General features: G+C 45.3%; 1 protein-coding gene and 1 long non-coding RNA gene across 6 annotated transcripts in view; one reads left to right on the forward strand and one right to left on the reverse strand.

The window, feature by feature from the left end:
* HNF4A (hepatocyte nuclear factor 4 alpha) overlaps positions 1 to 18,006 on the forward strand; it is a 78,580-nt gene that overhangs the window by 9,889 nt on the left and 50,685 nt on the right. The gene's annotated exons all lie outside the window — the stretch shown is intronic.
* LOC308588366 lies at positions 1,465 to 17,403 on the reverse strand. 5 transcript variants are annotated; one of them, XR_014008643.1, is made up of 6 exons: positions 17,230 to 17,403; positions 14,385 to 14,557; positions 9,960 to 10,046; positions 8,728 to 8,800; positions 2,903 to 3,105; positions 1,465 to 2,046 (listed from the first exon to the last, which is right to left on the reverse strand). It is a non-coding gene; the product is annotated as an uncharacterized lncRNA (long non-coding RNA). The 5 variants fall into 5 exon arrangements; XR_014008645.1 differs by lacking the exon at positions 14,385 to 14,557 and having other exon boundaries at positions 1,559 to 2,046; positions 8,737 to 8,800; XR_014008646.1 differs by lacking the exon at positions 14,385 to 14,557 and having other exon boundaries at positions 1,559 to 2,046.

Here is an 18,006-nt window from a genome sequence, read left to right on the forward strand (position 1 = left end):
GAACTTAAGCTGCCTCTGTGTGGTGACTGGAACTGGGGGCAACTACCACTATATGGGTATCTCACCTAAGATTCCCAGCAAAACAGCCATTCTGTTATGGTTTGAATCACTTTAACATGAAACTGGAGGAAGGCCAGGGAAGAAGTCACTCTGTGCAGTGCCCCTCCGCCAAGTTCTGCAGGGTAGCTAGTCAGACCAGTAAAAGAAGCCTCTTGTGCAGTATCAGCAGACCATAGCAGGTCATCTTGCAAGGTCTAGCATCAACAAAAAGTGTTCACATCAGGGTTGTTGTCTCTGAGTAATGAGGCTTTTGCTGATCCTGGTCCTGTCCAGCACCTGTTTTCTCTTTACTCAGTCTCTGCTAAGGTTGTACTGTATGTTCACATGTGAAAATGTGGGTTCTCAGGGGTTCCAAAATATGCCTTGACGGCACCTTCTCATCCCCTCCCTTTTTCCTTTTTCGCCTCTCTTCACTCTTTGTCTCTTTGTTTACCAATCAGTGCAGTTCTTTTGCTGTAGCGACATCGCGTAACCAAACAGATTTGATTAAAACAATTCTTTTAGAAGATATTTAAAAAGACTCTTCAGCATGCACACGAAAGCTCATACCTAAAACTACTCAGTTGGTCTCTAAGGTGCTATCATATAATTTTTAAACTCTTTTGGAAGGTTTCTTTTAAAGAGTTTCTTAGATCATATAACTTTTTTGAAGACTTTAATCTTTTATGGGAGTTTTTAGGTTTTTAAGAAAAGTCTTTTTAACTACCTTCTAAAAGAATCATTTTAATTTATTTCGACTACGGCAGACCAACACGGCTACCTACTTGAACCAAACAGATTTGACTTTATGATACCATGAAGCCAGTTCAGAGTGAGGGCAATGCCCTCTGCCATCTCTCCGAATGGGCAAATATTTTACCCTGCTCATAGACGTTCAAATCCCGAGAAACTACTAAAAAGTAGTCATGCTATTCACAGGTCTCAAAAATCTGTGAGAAAATGCTCCCCTCCCTAGTCTCTGCCTTGCTTTGCTTCTCTCCTTCCTTCTTTTGGCTCACTGCTGCTGCTGACCTTGCTTCTCTTCCGGGATTTTGCCATCCTGATGTTTCATGACCCGGGTCTAATAAAGCCTCTGTTTCTTCCATTGATCAGTTCTCATTGATTGAATGCATAGAATGAGTAACCATTTCATACTCTGAAGAAAAATGTACCTTTCACCCACCTTCCGCCCGGAAAACCTGAGGTTGGGGATTGGGTGTGTCACACAGTAGGTAACCTCCAAGGAATTGGGAGGATGGAGAAGCAGAGGCAGAGCACAAGGGAGCCAAACATTTGGCTTCCTGGAGTGGCGTGGATACACACCACTTAGCTCAGCCAATGTCAACAAGAGACCTGAGGGAATAAGGCAAAACCAAACAGATTGACACTCCTCAGAACAAGAGTCATAAAACCTGCGCAAACCTGAACAAGTGGCACAACAGCCTTTTTATACTGTCCAAATCAATAACTAGACCTCGCTAAGAGTGTTTGCTGACACATAAATGACACCCGCCACAGATTGGTTCACCGGGTTTATGGCTCAAAGCCCTAAGCTCCTAATGGAGACTGTCGGCTGGGGCCTACCGGCCTCCTTCCTCCCAAGACTGACTCCATGTGCAGTTGCTAATCAGTCACCAACTTCTGCTTACAGTCTTTGGAAAATTATACCTCCACGACAAGAGATTTGTAAGCACGTGTCATGTCTGAGTGCCTTGCATGTCTCGTTGGGTGTGGCTGCAATCTCTTTCCGCAGCAAATATACCCATGGCATTGGCTGTCATTTGGAGTAGACTTTGAAAATGCAGGGCTGATTAAAGAGGAGGAATGATGTCACACAGAATCGTGGAATTGCAGAGTTGGAAGGGAGCACGAGGGTCATGTAGTCCAACCCCCTGCAACGCAGGAATTTTTTGCACATTGTGGAGCTCGAACCCATGACCCTGGGGTGAATAGTCTCATGGTCCGTAAATCCCCTTTCTTCCTTGGTCTGTTTTCAAAACTGCTTTCCTGAATTGGGATGCAGAGGATGTAAGAGAAAATGGCAGTTTGGAGCTATTCAGTGATGTGTGGAGAGGGAAAACCAAAATTCTTTACCAAGAAAAACCCATCTCTGTGATCTAAATGAGGTTTCAGTTTATTTGCGGGTTGTTGTTTTTGTGTGTGTGTTTGCATAATTGATTTTACTTCTGCTTGCTGGGGGCAGAAATCTTTTCAGAGCAGTAAACCTCCAATAGGGACGCGGGTGGCACTGTGGGTTAAACCACAGAGCCTAGCACTTGCCGATCAGAAGTTCGGCGGTTCGAATCCCCACGACGGGGTGAGCTCCCGTTGTTCAGGCCCAGCTCCTGCCAACATAGCAGTTCGAAAGCACGTCAAAGTGCAAGTAGATAAATAGGTACCGCTCCGGCGGGAAGGTAAACGGCGTTTCCGTGCGCTGCTCTGGTTCGTCAGAAGCGGCTTAGTCATGCTGGCCACATGACCTGGAAACTGTACACTGGCTCCCTCGGCCAATAAAGTGAGATGAGCGCCACAACCCCAGAGTCGATCATGACTGGATCTATTGGTCAGGGGTCCCTTTACCTTTTAAAACTCCAATATCCATTGGGACTCCAGACTAATGGACAGGTTTTTATTATGAATGTTTTGTAATGTGTTGATCACTGCCCTGAGATCTTTAGACAAAGGCCATAATAATAATAATAATAATAATAATAATAATAATAATAATAATAATAATAATAATGGTAGTCTCACCAGGTTAAGTTCAGGTCAAACCTGAACTTCTCCTTTCTTGGTGAACAGGGGGCAGTGTGTCCTCTTCTGCCAACATGGGAACATGCAGCCCTTCTGCAGTCTTCCTTACCTGGGTTGTGCAGTGGTGCCTGCAGAGCAGCACCAACGATGGAGCCATCCAGCTCTATCTTTCACTTCTCTGCTGGCAGCAAAGTTGGCAGGGCAGGTGGGGCTCCCGCAGGAGCACTCTCCTTTCAGCTTCCACCTCATGAGGAGGCTACCTCACCCTGCCTCATAGGTGGGGCTGGCTTTGTTGGTGACGGCATTGATTCTCTTGAGCGTTTGAGAGTCATAACAGCAGACGGTACTCCAAGAGAGAGAGACACATCACAGCTGTAAAAAAATATATACAGGGAAAAGCAGTCACCTGTGTAAGAAAAGACATTATTCCCAGTGTGTTTTGAGAGAGTTATATCTGCTCACCTTTTCAATTTTGGAGATCATTTAAGATTAAGGCAAGTAGATCTGCTCTAACCTATTTCAAAATCCATGTGCCACTATCAAGCAGAGTTGACAGTATTTGGCCTGGTTTACGTGTAACGTGAATCCAAACCATAGCTTAATGTGAATGAGCAAACATGTGGGTTCCCAGAGAGGAAATAATGGTTGTTTTGCTCCTCTCTGGTGGCTCTGCTGCTGTGCTGCACTGAGTGAAGCCATGGTTTGGCATCTGAACCCAGGTTTGTGGTTTAACTCTCGCCAGACAAACCGCAAGCCATAAACAAGGCGTGTCTTATCGCTTATAGCAGGGGTCGGCAAGGTTTACCTTGCCTGGACCAGTTCACTCCAGTGGAGATCGCTCAGTGGGCAAGATTATGCGCACCCGCGATTTCCGGCGTCTGCGGAAGCGAGCCCTCGTGCCACGCTGCGCCAGTTTAGTGCAGCGTGTGGGGGACTTGCTGAGTGGGTGGCTTGGTTTGGGGTGGCTTGTGGGCCAGTTAAACGACCCCCGTGGGCTGCTTGTGGCTTATAGTTTGTGGTTTGTCTGAGAGAGACAAATTCAGACAACACGCTAAGCCAAAGCATGGCTGAGTTCAGTGCAGAAGCAGAATGACCAGAGGAGGAGTAAAGCAGTCACAATCTCCTCTGTGGGAGCCTAGACATTCACTGAGCCATGCTTTGGCTTAGCGTTAGATGTGAAAAAAGGGCACTGGCAGCTTCCTGTGCTCACAGAAAAAACCTAAACTTAATTAACAGCAGTACTGAATATGTTGTACCAGTCTGTAGCCAAAGAATTGGCTGGCCAGTTAAAATTTATATGTAAAATTCAGCACCACTCAATGACTTTTTAGATTCCTGACTGTCTGGGGGCTCTTTGCTATCCTCCCCATGGCCCACAAATAATCTCTCCAGGCAAAACTGGCATTCCCTTTCCTTCCTCAAAATGGACAATGACTATTCCAACAGATTGTTTCCTGAGCACTTTAAATACTTGTGAACATTCCATGACATCACAGCAGCTCAAGACGTGTGTAAGAGGCTTTACGGTTGCAAATTCATGACTACTTTATAACACTAATAAGTAGGACTTGACAGCAGCTTGTTTATGCTTTTTGTGCATGGGCATCCAGTGGAAAAAACCACACACTTATAACACGCATGCTATTAAGGATTTACTTTTAAAAAACCTGCTATGTTCGCCATAAAAATGTGAGCAACAAGCAGGAAAGACTCAGGACTATATTGAGTCTCACATGCTTGCAGACCATCTTCGCACCTGACATATCTGTGCATATTTTGTACATCCCTGAGTTTATCATAAGAGGCAACTGTGGGGTGGCTCTGTGTTGTACCTGCAGTTTGAAGTCGCCTTTCATGGAAAAGGGAAAGTTACTTGGATTCAATGACTTGTCACTAGGGGGCGATGAGAAGTCAACAAAAGGAAGCTGAGAGAGGAACCCTAGCAGCTACTTTTTAGTAGCATTTAACTTAAAACATATTCCTGTCAATAGGCACGTTAAATGAATATTTGCGTACATTTGGCAAGGACCATGCCTACTAATATCCATGGATTTCTGCACTCCTTATTTATTAAAATGTCTATCCCATCTTTCTGCAACAGTAAAACATAAAATCACAATACAATAAAGCACACTCATGGGTAACTGCAAAATAGTAACTCTAATATTAAAAATGTAATTGCATTTGCATAGTTACATAGCTCATACTGGAATAAGAGGAGTTTTCTGTCTGCAATTCTAAATGTGTTTACTCAGAAGGAAGCCACGTTGTGTTCAGCGGGATTTACCTCTTTGTACATGAGTTGAATATGTTTAATAGGGCTTACTCCTGGATGCAGGTGACGCTATGGGTTAAACCACAGACTTGCCGATCAGAAGGTCGGCAGTTCGAATCCCCGCCACGGGGTGAGCTCCCGTTGCTCAGTCCCTGCTCCTGCCAACCTAACGTTCGAAAGCACGTCAAAGTGCAAGTAGATAAATAGGTACCACTCCGGTGGGGAGGTAAACGGCGTTTCTGTGCGCTGCTCTGGTTCGCCAGAAGTGGCTTAGTCATGCTGGCCACATGACCCGGATGCTGTATGCCGCTCCCTCGGCCAATAAAGCAAGATGAGTGCCGCAACCCCAGAGTCGGTCACGACTGGACCTAATGGTCAGGGGCCCCTTTACCTTTACTCCTGGGTAAGTGTGCAAAGCATTGCAGCCTTACAGTAAAATCCTATGCATGCCTACTGGGAAGTAAGTCCCATTTAGTGCAATGTGGCTTCATGGAATGTGCATATATCTACCTGGGAGCAGCCCCACTGAATTCAGTGAGACTTACTGTTGAATAGGGATTTAAAGAACTGTGGTGTTGGGCTGCTGTCATAGACCCATATACCTGCTGGGAGCATGCCCCATTGAACTCAATTGGATTGACTTTTGACTAGGTGCGCATAAGTTTGCACTGTTGGTGTCTTCAGTCAAATAATTCCTTTTTCACACCTTCTGGAGTATCAATTCATCCCCTTGCACAGAAGCCACATTTTATTCATTTCCAAATCATTATACTCCAACAGCATTCATTTCCCCTTTCTGCAGACTGCAGCTTGCTTGTGCAAAAAGAGGGTTCACAGGATCATGAAATTGTAGAGTTGGAAGGGACCCCATAGGTCATCTAGTCCAACCCCCTGCAATGCAGGAATAGCAACTAAACTAAGGCATCCATGGCTGATGGCCATCCAGCCTTTGCTTAAAAACCTCCATGGCACCCCACCTGCATGTACACCTGCAAGGAAGTGTTTGGTTTGGGTGGCATATCTCCATCTCCATGCCAGCAGAAAGCTTTCTAGTAAGCGAGAAAGGAACTGCCTTATCTGCTCTCGGTATTGTTGTATATCATCAAAAACTGGAAGTGCTGATGCCCGAGAGACGCAAGTCAAATTCTTCCCCTTGTCAAAAAGCATTTGGGATGGGAAACTAGGAACAATAATATACAGTGTGGTTGCAGTGGGCCCTGGGAAACCTTATGGATGTGGATTTGAAATCAGCCCAACCCTTAAAAGACACACCAGTTAAGCCATTTTCACAACAGAGCATCCTTTTGCATCGGTGCAATTCAGCTGCACAGTCTAGCTCCCTCACCTGCGGCTCATTCTGCCAGCATGTGAGAAGCCTTTATGTGCAAACAACAGAGTGGCTTTGCACACCTACTGAACATGCAAACAGCAGTATCAGACATTCCATGTGTCCCTATTTTCCAGTCCCAGATATACAGAAGCCATCCTGGTTTCTGATTTGATCCCAGAACATCCCACTTTTCCTTAGGATGTCCCTATTGTCACTGGAGAAAGGTTGGAGGGTATGGAGTTATGCAACCCTTGAGCCAAGCAGATAAGTAACTATACAACCTTTAGAAGACATCTGAAGGCAGCCCTGTATAGGGAAGTTTTTTAAAAAAATGTTTAATGTTTTTATATATATTGGAATGCCCAGAGCAACCCAGCCAGATGGGTGGGGTATAAATAATAAACTTCTTGTTTTTGTTGAATAGGACATCCCTATTTTCATCAGAGAAATGTTGGAAGGTATATAACTGGCCACATCCACTCCAGACATTTAAATCACATTTAAATCACATGCCTCCCCCTGCAAGAATCTCAGGAACTGAAGTTTACCTCTCACAGAGCTAACCTTCCCAGCACCCTTAACAGACCCAAGATTCTTTGGGAGAAACCCTGTGCTTTAAACGTTTGGTGTGGATGTTCTCTGAGATAAAGTGCTGCAGACATGCTACATATTTATTACATTTAAACTCTTTGACTCCAGGCGAATCACATGCAGACGCGAGTGCATATTCAGCAGCAGCCACTTTGGAAACGTGGTCTGTTCAGCACAGGATGGTCATGGGACATGGCCACAGTAGCACAGCTCTTGGGGCTACCTTACGAAACCTGTTCCAGCACTCAGCAGCACTCCTTAAACTCCACAGCATGAACTCCTGCCTCCAATCAAATCTCATTGTGACTGGCATTAAGGGGATTATCTTAGCCCTGCAGCCCACACTCCAGCTGGCTTCTCTTTTGCTTAGTCAGACAGAACATGGCTCCCTGGACAGAAGTCCCTCTCGGGGTGTGAGGCTCCTCTAGCGCGCGCGCTCTCTCTCTCTCTCTCTCTCTCTCTCTCTCTCTCTCTCTCTCTGGAGAACCATCAGGTCCATCTGGAACATGAATGGCTATGATTTCCTTCAGGAAACACCAGGTACTGGGTTCTACTAGGACTTTAATTTTGACCATCAGCCTGTTTGGGGAGGAAAAAGTATTACTGGGTGTTTTTCCCTCCTTCAAGTGTTGCCAGAGTTTAACCAAGCAAATTGCGCAAATGGTTGCCTGAAGTTGTACATCTAACTTCCGTGCATGTCACTGAAAAGCTCCCAGAATCTGAAATGTGAAAGTAAAATCTTGATTGGTTAGAATGTACCTTTCAGTTTTAAAATTCATTCTCCACCCACATCAGCAACATTCACACATGCACCCAAATATTTAGTGCACTGGAATGAATGTTTTGAATGTTAATGCTACTTGTGGAAACACCCAGAGGGGTTCCCTCTCAAAGCCCCCTCCCCGTAGGAGAAAACAGCACCCAGATTCATTGTTTATGCAAACATGTTAACAGCTTTAAACTTATCAAAGAAGAGTCAAGCCTGGTGCTTTTTTTGTGAGGATTAGTACTCTTGAGTTTTCAAACCTGATTAGCAGGAAGTTTTCTTTGCTCCTTTATTGTCCGGTAATTTCTGGGCAAACATTCTCTGAAGCCAACATATCACAATAACCCATTTGGCCTTCAGATTCTTCTAGATGTTTGAGGTTCCTGGAACTGTGGAGAAGCTACTCACCCATTTTGTCTCTATCTCCCAGAACCCCCTTGGAACTGCTCACTGAAACAAGCATCTTCTCTTTGCCCTAGAGTTATTAAGCTACCATTGCTTGTATAATGGATGTGGCTGAATTCTCAGTTTTTAGAAAGTTTCAATTGAGGGGGACGAGAACCCAAACCACATGGGAGTAGATCTAAACTTACCTCTTCTGTAAGAGGTATTCCCATGGCAGCAGCTTTTGTGCAAGGCTGCTGAGAGGCTTCATGAGTGAGTCCTCAGGGCAAACGCGTTATCCACCCATGCACCCCAAATATTGCAAATTTAGAACCAGAGCCTTCATTTAAATAACAAAAAACCCTATGTTGCTGTCTCTTTAAATGAATTCCCTTTCCATGGCCCTATTCCATGACATATCTCTGGTTGATGCCTTCCTGCTCTTTAGTGCTTTTGATATAGTGTACAACCCAAAAATACAGGGCACGTCCCTAGAAAGATCAGGTAATACTTTGCTCTTAAGACTCAGGATCCAAATTCTGTGGCCTACATCAGCTGCGCATCCTGTACCGATCCGGTAATAATTACCTTAATTACCTACAGAGTGTGAGGATTTCATTCTAGCACATCATCCTCAGAATGAATCATGTGCTGGCATGCCCTAAGGGAAGAGAAACACATTTAGAATATTCGTATGGTATAGTTGCTTCAGACTACACATTTAAATAATCTCTTATGTTTCATTCCTGCAGTTTGAAAACAGAGACGCCAGTGGTAATAAGTCTAGCTGAACCTCTGCCTGTTGTCTGGTGTTCCAAGTAGAATAATAGGATTGCAGAGTTGTAAGGGACCCTGAGGATTATTTAGTCCAACCCCCTGCAGTGCAGGAATATACAGCTGTCCCATACAGGGACTGAACCTACAACTTTGGCATTATCAGCACCACGCTCTAATTGAATCTGAGATGCTCTAGTACTGAGTACCGTAACAGCCATTCCCTGAAGGTAGAGGGAGCCACTACAACGGCATGACTGCTTCCCACACTGTTTAGAAGCTCCAGACCACCATGAGGGAGTCTGTTTCCTATGGGAAACTGGGTGCCCCAGTTTTTGGAGTTGCACTTCCCACGTGGTCCAGAGGTTTTGATGGCACTCTAGTTGTACAGGAAGGAACTGATGTTGTAGCTTCCGCACTGCTGATTAATGTCAGGGAAGGCTGTGTAAGAGATGCCAAATAATAGCCACTATTCTCATGCAAGAAGAAGGAAAAACACTGGAGATCTCTGGACAGTTCACACTAGGCTTCCCCCCCCCCCTGCCAGACAGTGGCATAGCGTGGGTTGTCAGCACCTGGGGCAAGGCAAGTAATTTGCGCCCCCTAACCCGTGGATTTGCGCCCCCTAACCCTAACCCCCAGATGCTGCGCCCGGTGCGGCCAGGCCCCCCTGCACCCCCCACGCTACGCCACTGCTGCCAGATCACGTCAAACGCATGCTAGGTTTATGCCCCGCCAACGTTCCCCCTCCCGCAATTAACTTACCCAATATCATCCGCCCTCAGCATGTTTTCAATAAACCAACTTTGGGGACACCAGTTCTGGGAGTTAATCATTGCTGTGTTTATCAGTTGATGATTGATTTATAAAGGTTCATGGCTTCAGCTTGCCACCATATTCCAATTTGTTGAAATGCTTGGTTGACTTAAATTATGCACTTTATGGTTGTAATATAATTTAATTATTTTATGGCAGAACGGGGCATTAGCTAAGGATGGTTTCTGGGAGAAACAAGTGGTGAATGATCAAAATACTATGCTACTAGCATGATCTTTCATTCAAGATGGCTCAGCAGCTTTTGGTTACATGGGCTTTTTTTATTCTTGCAAGTTGTTTGGGTAGCTCATTCACACCTGCATGATTAATTAGAAGAGGTAGAAGATTTTAATCTACCATCCTGGCCTCCATGCAACCCTGGAAAGAAAACTGGAAAAATAAGTAGATTAAACAACTTCACAGCATATGCCAATGCTTCAGAGGAAGGGGCTGTCTTCAGTGAAATAAACATATAATTATTTCCTATTCTTCCTCATTGGAGGTTAATGACCGCTGAAGTCCTGCAGGCTTACTTCGGCCCAGGGCTAACCATTTCATAGAGTTCCAAAATGATTTTTAATCACACTGGCCCTTTCACAGATACATTGCAGTTAGTGAGGGGTGGCTCCTGCCCACGGCCCACAACTTGGCTCCTGTCAGATTTGGATTGGAAATAAGCCACGGCCATTTCCCCCAAAACCGGGAAGCATCGTTTTGTTCTTGTTTATACAGAAATTTTCTATTTACAAAGAGTTCTGTTGAAATGCATTGGGAATTGTATCAGTCTGTGGAGCTGCCTTTTTTGTGGGGTGTATTGGGTGTTTTTTTGGGGTGCCTGTACTTGATCCTCTGTTTTTCTGTGGCCTAGCCTACACTGTATCTGTCCACACTCCACGACCCCTCAAATCCCCTTCCTCTTTTCCCCATCCCCAACTTCATTGGGTGGATAGGCTAAGAGAGGAATGAATTGCTTGGATGAAATATCTGAACACAGGGATTTCAACATTGGCCTTCTGTCCCTGGAAATGAAGGTTTGGGTGACATTAACTGCAATCAGCCTGGCAGTTTCACTTTTTCAGTGGGAGGGGGGAACCAGGAGTATTATATTTACATGCCACCAGAGAATTTTTAAATGGTCTTGTAACTGAGCAAGAAGGTAACCATATCAAAGATACTTCTGTAATCATTATTACAAAATTCTGTAAGGTAAAGGTAAAGGGACCCCTGACCATTAGGTCCCATCATGGCCGACTCTGGGGTTGCGGAGCTCATCTCGCTTTATTGGCCGAGGGAGCCGGCGTTTGTTCACTGACAGCTTCTGGGTCATGTGGCCAGCATGACTAAGCCGCTTCTGGCAAACCAGAGCAGTGCACGGAAACGCCGTTTACCTTCCCGCCGGAGCGGTACCTATTTATCTACTTGCACTTTGACGTGCTTTCGAACTGCTAGGTTGGCAGGAGCAGGGACCAAGCAACGGGAGCTCACCCCGTGGCGGGGATTCGAACCGCCGACCTTCTGATCAGCAAGTCCTAGGTTCTGTGGTTTAACCCACAGCGCCACCCGCGTCCCAAAATTCTGTAATGGAGCATTAATAAGCTGTTTGGAAGGCAGTGTTGAAAAGGTGTATCCATTGTAAAAGATGGTTTGCTACTCAGCTTCTTCACAGTGACCACTTTATCTCATGGTAAACCAGGGATAGCCAATGTGGACCACAACTTCCATCAGCCCCAGGTAGCATGGCCAAGGATTTGAGATTCATCTTATTAGATCTCTATCCTCCCCTTCTTCCCAGGAGTCCTGGGCAGTACAAAGGAGACCAGGCAACATCCCAGGACGGGATGATGGGGGTTCAATTCCAAAATATGTGGAAGGCACCATGTTGGCTACCCCAGTGCAAGAGCTGCTTCCCCAGTGGGGTGAATCTGCAGCAGTAACCTCCCAGCAGCAGCATTGCTGCTGATTACTGGGAGAGGAGGCACCAAGGAGGCAGTGATGTTGGGGGCTCTTCAATGCTCCGGTGGAGCCAATCTGGAACTCCTGCCAGTGGAGCCCCAACTTTGCTGCTGCCTCACTCCTGCTGAGAAATGACAGCAATGCTACTGCTGCTGCTAGGAGGCTATTGCTGTAAGCCCAGCCCCACTAGGTGACCTTCTCCTGCCCTGCAGTAAACCATGGTTGATGGTTTCCCATAGAACCAAGGATGGTTCCCACTTTGTTCATCTCCCTCTAAGCAGCATGAACAATGCCCCACTCCTGAATACCGTTATGACTAAACCATGGGTTGTGGTTTGTTTCGCTGCAAGCAAACCATGATGCAAAGCCAATGTTTGATCTTGGCTTCCTGATCATGGTTTGTCTGAGTAAAGCAAAGCACAATCTCTGGTTCACATGAAATGCTAAGTCATCAGTTGTGGTTTGTTGCTCCTGCTGGCTAAAGGCGAGGAGATCAGAAGCCATCTGCATTTCCAGGGCTTTTTTTCAGCTGGAAATCAGTGGAACTCAGTTCCAGCAGCTCTCAGGTGGGGCCATTGCCATTATAAGAGAACAAGGGAGGTGTTCATGGTGAGTTCCGGCACCTCTTTTTCTAGAAAACAGAACTGTGCATTTCCATGACAAACCATTAAGAATTAACAATGGCTTACAGTGATGTGTGAATGGGGCCTATATTTTTCAAGGTTCCCGTTCTTTCTCCTTTCTCAGGTAGTGTTTGTTTATTACTGGGCCTTTGATTACATCTAGCACTTTGAGGATGTTTTAGTTCCCTTTCGTAGGTTGATTCTGATAATGTCATGAACAGCCAAAAAGGGCATCTTTTGTGTGTTTATACGAACTTCCAAACAGAACAGTTCAAGAAAGGATTCAGATGAGATTTATAAAAGGCCTATAAATCAAATTTTATGGGGAAGGACTGTATATTTGGTGACAGAATTCAGGTTCTCCACACATGGCTTTCAGCTAAAACCTAAAATTACTCTTGGTCTTTCTGTGCATGGTTTTTTTTTTTTTTTTTTAGTTATAACTAATGGCAGCTGAGCATTATGGTCTCTAAGGAAAAAACAAGACTGTCATCAAAATGAGAGAACCATTTACAGAAACCCAGACCCTGCAGACATTATTACTATTACTAATATTCCAATTTGCATTGTGCTCTGAAGGAGCCCAGAGAAGTCATAATCAGTATTTTAGAAAACAAGGATGAAATCACAAGTTGGCAACCTACTTTCAGCAAGCAGTGATGGTCAAAGAGGCATAAAACTGGTTTACGTTTGCAGTGCCATTGTAACCTCTGCAAGAAAGAGTGCTAAGGTCATTGTGGTAGCACTGACACTTCCTTGGTCACCTGTTTATAAGAGATGCAAACACCACATCTCTTCAGGTAAACAGGAATCTCCTAGAAAGAATTGGTCTAGACAGCCAAGGCTAGATCAGCAGATAATGCACAGGAACTCAACACTGGAACAAACAACTATGTCAGAGGATAGTGATCAGTCATATGACCTGAAGGGTGGGGGTGGGGAAAAATCACTATCACACAAGGAGTCAGTGCTCCATTCCCGAATACGCTGCCCAGGCCAATTACCAAACTGATTAATTGGTTCAGTGTGATCTCTCCTTACCACAACACCATTTTCACGTATTTGAAGAAGATGGGTGATGTTTAATTTAATTTACCCAAGGATTTTCATTTATTCAAGCCTTAATACAACTGAGGCGAGAGCTGGCGTGTAATGTAATGGCTAAGAGGCTGAGCTACAAATTGGAAAGTGTCAGGTTCAAATCTCTCGTTTGCCATGAACTCACTACGCCATGCCCTCCAGGCGGAACATTCCAAATTTATAAAAGCCACCCTAGCAGCTTCTAATTCCAATCCAGGGATGTCCTGTTTTGGCTCCTGTCCTCTGGCCACGCCAGAACGCAGGGCCAAAAGACAGGTGGCTTTTGGTTACACACTGTGGCTCATGTCAGCTAGTTAACACTGAAAAAAGCGGGCGGGGGGGCGGGGGCGGGAATAAACTTGCCCCTTCTATTTTTCTTCCTCCTTCTTTTGCGGCACTTTTGGAAGCTGGTGCCAGCAGCAGAGGCGGTGGCTGTGTCTTCCCCTAGGCTGTGCGGACAAGCACAGCATCTTCTGAGGCGGCAACGCTGAAGGCCAGAGGACAACGATTGGAGGGAGGAGGGAGGGGAGGAAGTGGGTGAGCGACAGTGTTGGTGTGTTGCTCCAATTTTCCCTCTTGAAATGTTGGGGGGGGGGAGCGGATATGCTATGCAGCCTTCATCAAGCCGGTCTCTCTCACCTCCATCTAAAATACCGGGTAATAATAGAATGATGCACCTTCCACTTGGTGCTGGCAAAACAGCCATCTGCATTGGGCTGCCATACGCCCAGATTTTTCTGGACGTTACTGGGATTTCAAAGGTGGAATTGGTGGTGCTTTGTCCTGGAACTTAGGCAAGTCAACTTTTGGGGTGTCTTGGTTTTTACTTTTTGAAATACTGCAACCCTGCACCTGCAGAAGCAGGGTGGAAGTCTTCATTCATCAGCTGACAAGCCATCCCGTTGGAGCTGCTTTCCCAGCATGTTCCCTGTGTGGAACAAACTGGCAAATCAGGTCCCTCCCTCCACCCCGTGGGTCTACTTTGACAGGTGAGCCTACCTATCAATCGCCTGACGTCATCAGTGTGGACGGCGAGATAAAGCTCTGGTCCACCAAGCCAAACAGGCTCCTCACTCCTGCCTTATAAGGGTTGCTGTAGTTATTGTAGTTAGATGATGCATGTGGCCGTGCCTTAAACTTCCAAAATATTCGTCTTCCTCAAGTAGAGAGTTCTTTTGGATGAAATGAGCATCGTAGATTTACCATGTCTTTTGTAATGTTTATCACCATAAAAACAGAGCAGGCAGAGTGCAAACAGACATCTAAAGAACAAATAGAGCAAATGCTAATTTTGCATCAGAATCCCAGCTAGAAACAGCATGGAAGCCCCCATAGCCGCCACACTCTGTGGCAGATGCTCACTTGACATCCTGACAGTTGAGTTGCCGCTTAGTGGGAGGTCAGCATAGTGAAAACACACCAGCAGGAACACTGCATTTGCGCCACACTGAACTCTCCACTCTCCCTCCTGCTAAGCAGCAGCAACACAACTGTCGGGGCTGACTGTGAATAGTGATTTCATCCTTCCCATAGAAAATGGCCGTATGAGTAAAGTATGATTTTGCTGTTTGTGTACGTAGTCAAATGGCTATGCAAATCCAATTCCATGTCAGGATAATTGACTGTGGATTCCCCACAAGTTTCCAGCAACCAACTAATGTCCCATGTATCAGAAATGCATTTACACTTAAAGATTTCCTTACTTTTTCGAGTTGACCTTGCATTGAAATGGAGTGTAGAAGGGGAGGGGAATTCCATCTCATGGCTGCCAGCTGTTTTCTTTTTTTTATCTAGCAGGGCTGCTCTTCAACAACTACATGACAAGCACAACATTTACTTGGTGAAGCTTTTTTCTAACAGGGTTCCTCCAGATGACCTATTTAGTGAGCATTCAATCCTGATTTGCTTGCACAAAGCTTATGCAGAGGTTAGATTATGTCCGGTCTTTCTTGAGCATTCATTCTGATTTGGTTGTTTGCAGGGAGGTTATTTGACAATGAACATGCATCCTGACTTATTAATCATTGATTCCCCCCTCCCAATTTTTTCAGTGCATATCCCCATCATTTCTCATCATTTATTTCTAAGGGGATTTGTTGCACTAGGGCGATAGATTGAATCTACTTGAATTGTGCAAACCTACATTGCCAGTATTCATTTCACTCCCTCCTGCAAAATGCTGACAGTCTGGAGGCAACCCTGCAGTGAAAGGGAAAGCTTTGCTTGCTGATTTCCTGCTTGTCATGCAGTTGTTTTAGTCACAGGAGCCCTGCTAGATAAAAAGTTGGCAGCCTTGCTTGTTTCTGACAGAGGAAGGTCTATGCAGGGAATGCATTGGTGGGGTGTGGGGTGTGTGTGCAGGGGTGCCAACTTTAATAAAACTGGGGGAGGGCAGGTAAGCCCCACCCCACATAATCGATCGCATAACGTGGCACGCACACACCATTTGAATGGCAATGCCCATGAAATTTGGGGGCCCCCGCATCCCTCAAATATTTGGGTGTGTGTGCAAAGGGACCTCCTGTGTGTGCTCTCTGATTTTAGGCACATCAATAAAACAGATTCCCGAGTTCTTGGTTCAGCTTTGGGAGTGCTAACCCAGAACATCACCAGGAAAGGTGGATCTATATTTTCTACATGCATTTTCACTAGCATTTGGAAGCCAGGCATAAAAATTGTAGAGGAGTCTACACTGGCCTTGCAGTGGCTCCTATCTGTAAGACAAGCCAAAGATATTTTGCTGCCGGGAACAAAACAGGAAGTGTCATCGTCATGGTGCATGTTACCCAAGGCTAATCAAGTTGTTTTAGCACCCTGGGAGTAAAAACACAATAAAATGAATTCAACAACTAACATTTGCTGCCCTTTCATAACACTGAAGAGCAGCTGCCTGAGGTGAGTGAACTTGTTCTGCTGGGCTGGCGCTGCTTGTCTGTCATGTGACAAACCAGTGCAGTTGAAGCCTCTGTTTGCCTGAACTGTTTACCTGGGTTCTGCACCAGTTGCATACCTGACCCCTTTCTGAGCTGCAGCATGGATGTACCCCCCTGATACCTATATCTGCTGCTTTTTCCTTTTCTTCCAGTTGGCTAGTAATCCATAAATGTGCTTCATCCTTCTGATTCAGCTGAATTCCACAGGGGTGGTTATTAACACGTGGGGGAAGGGGGGGGGAACTGCTCTGTAATCATTTAAGACATGAATTCAGGCAAAAGGCAAACGGGATTTGATGGTGTGGAAAGAAGATCCCTGTTTACTAATGTCTGACAAAATACAAGCCTTTGCGGGCTTTATCTGCTTCATTTGGAAACAGCCGGAGAGCAAATATATACTCAGGTCATGGAAAAGGGGCAGGAACAAAATATTGACTTTAGAGGGGTGGGAATAATCATTCTTTTTAAAAACTTTTGAAAACTTAGGTGCCTAGATCCAAAGCAAGATCTTGCACAAGGGCTCCAGAATTCAGCCTGGCAGCTTTGTGTGCCATTTCTTGCAGTTGTTAGCAAGTCATGCAGTAAACTATTCTCTGTTAATTTTTTAATGCAAGATAAACAGGCCGAGAAATGATTAGCACAAAAGTAAGTTTGAACTAATCTGGGGAGAATCAGAAGGGATGAGAGCGAGAAAGCTGTTCTGGAGAGTTATCTGTTAACTACATCAAATGTCTCCAACTGGAGTTCCTTCCTTCCTATCTCTTTGGCTTTCAGTAGCCAAACCCTTCTACATTGTTTTCCTTTTTTAATCTTAACCAGTGGCCCAAAATGAATACTTCAAGCACAATAGACGCTTTCGGCTCTTTCAATTAGAGGCTTTTTGGAACTACAGGCGACAAGGATCTTCCTACCTGGTTGGTTACTGGTGATCAGAAGGTTATCCTCTTCCATAGCCACAAAAAATGGGCCCCCAGATCCACTCTTCAAAGGTGCACAGCTGCTCAGGCATGAAAAGCTGGTTCGCAAACCTTTCCTGCAGCTCCAAGCACTGAATGTCAGAGCCTGGGGAGAAACATAACTAGGTAGTTGCTTGGAATGGAGTTTGGTCAGTGGTCGGAGATCTATATTCTCAGATAGATAGGACTTTGTCCACAAACTGGAATTTGAAATTTCAAAGGGGGGGGGGTGAAAAAGCAGAAGGGACGGTTTGAGATGATTGTGCTGGCGTGATTCTTGTAACTCAGGTACTCCTGCCCAAACTGGCTTACCACATGGGCTAGTAAACAGAAGACTGAATAGCCTCAAATAGGCAGCCTTTGCGCATGTACACTTAAACATTCATCTCTACAGAAGCAAGAGAAAATCCAAATGATTTTAAATACAAGGAAGGCCTCTTTATGGAACATCAGGAAAGACACGAACTTCTCCCAAACTCCTCTGAAGCAGACTCCATCACCCACCTTAGTGAAAAGGGTCAGTTCTCCTCCCACTTCCACATTACCCATGTAGTTTGCATGGCAAGACTTCCATTAGAAATGGGTTAGCCAACGTGGCACCCTCGAGAAGTTGTTGGACTCCAGTCAGTCCTAGCCAGCATAGCTAATGGTCAGGGAGGATGGAAGGTGTAGTCTAACAACATCTAGAGGGCACCAAGTTGGCTACACCTGCATTAGAACATTAAAAGATCC

The sequence above is a fragment of the Podarcis bocagei genome, assembly GCF_964188305.1.
Source record: "Podarcis bocagei genome assembly, chromosome: 5".
Classification (NCBI taxonomy): Eukaryota; Metazoa; Chordata; class Lepidosauria; order Squamata; family Lacertidae; genus Podarcis; species Podarcis bocagei.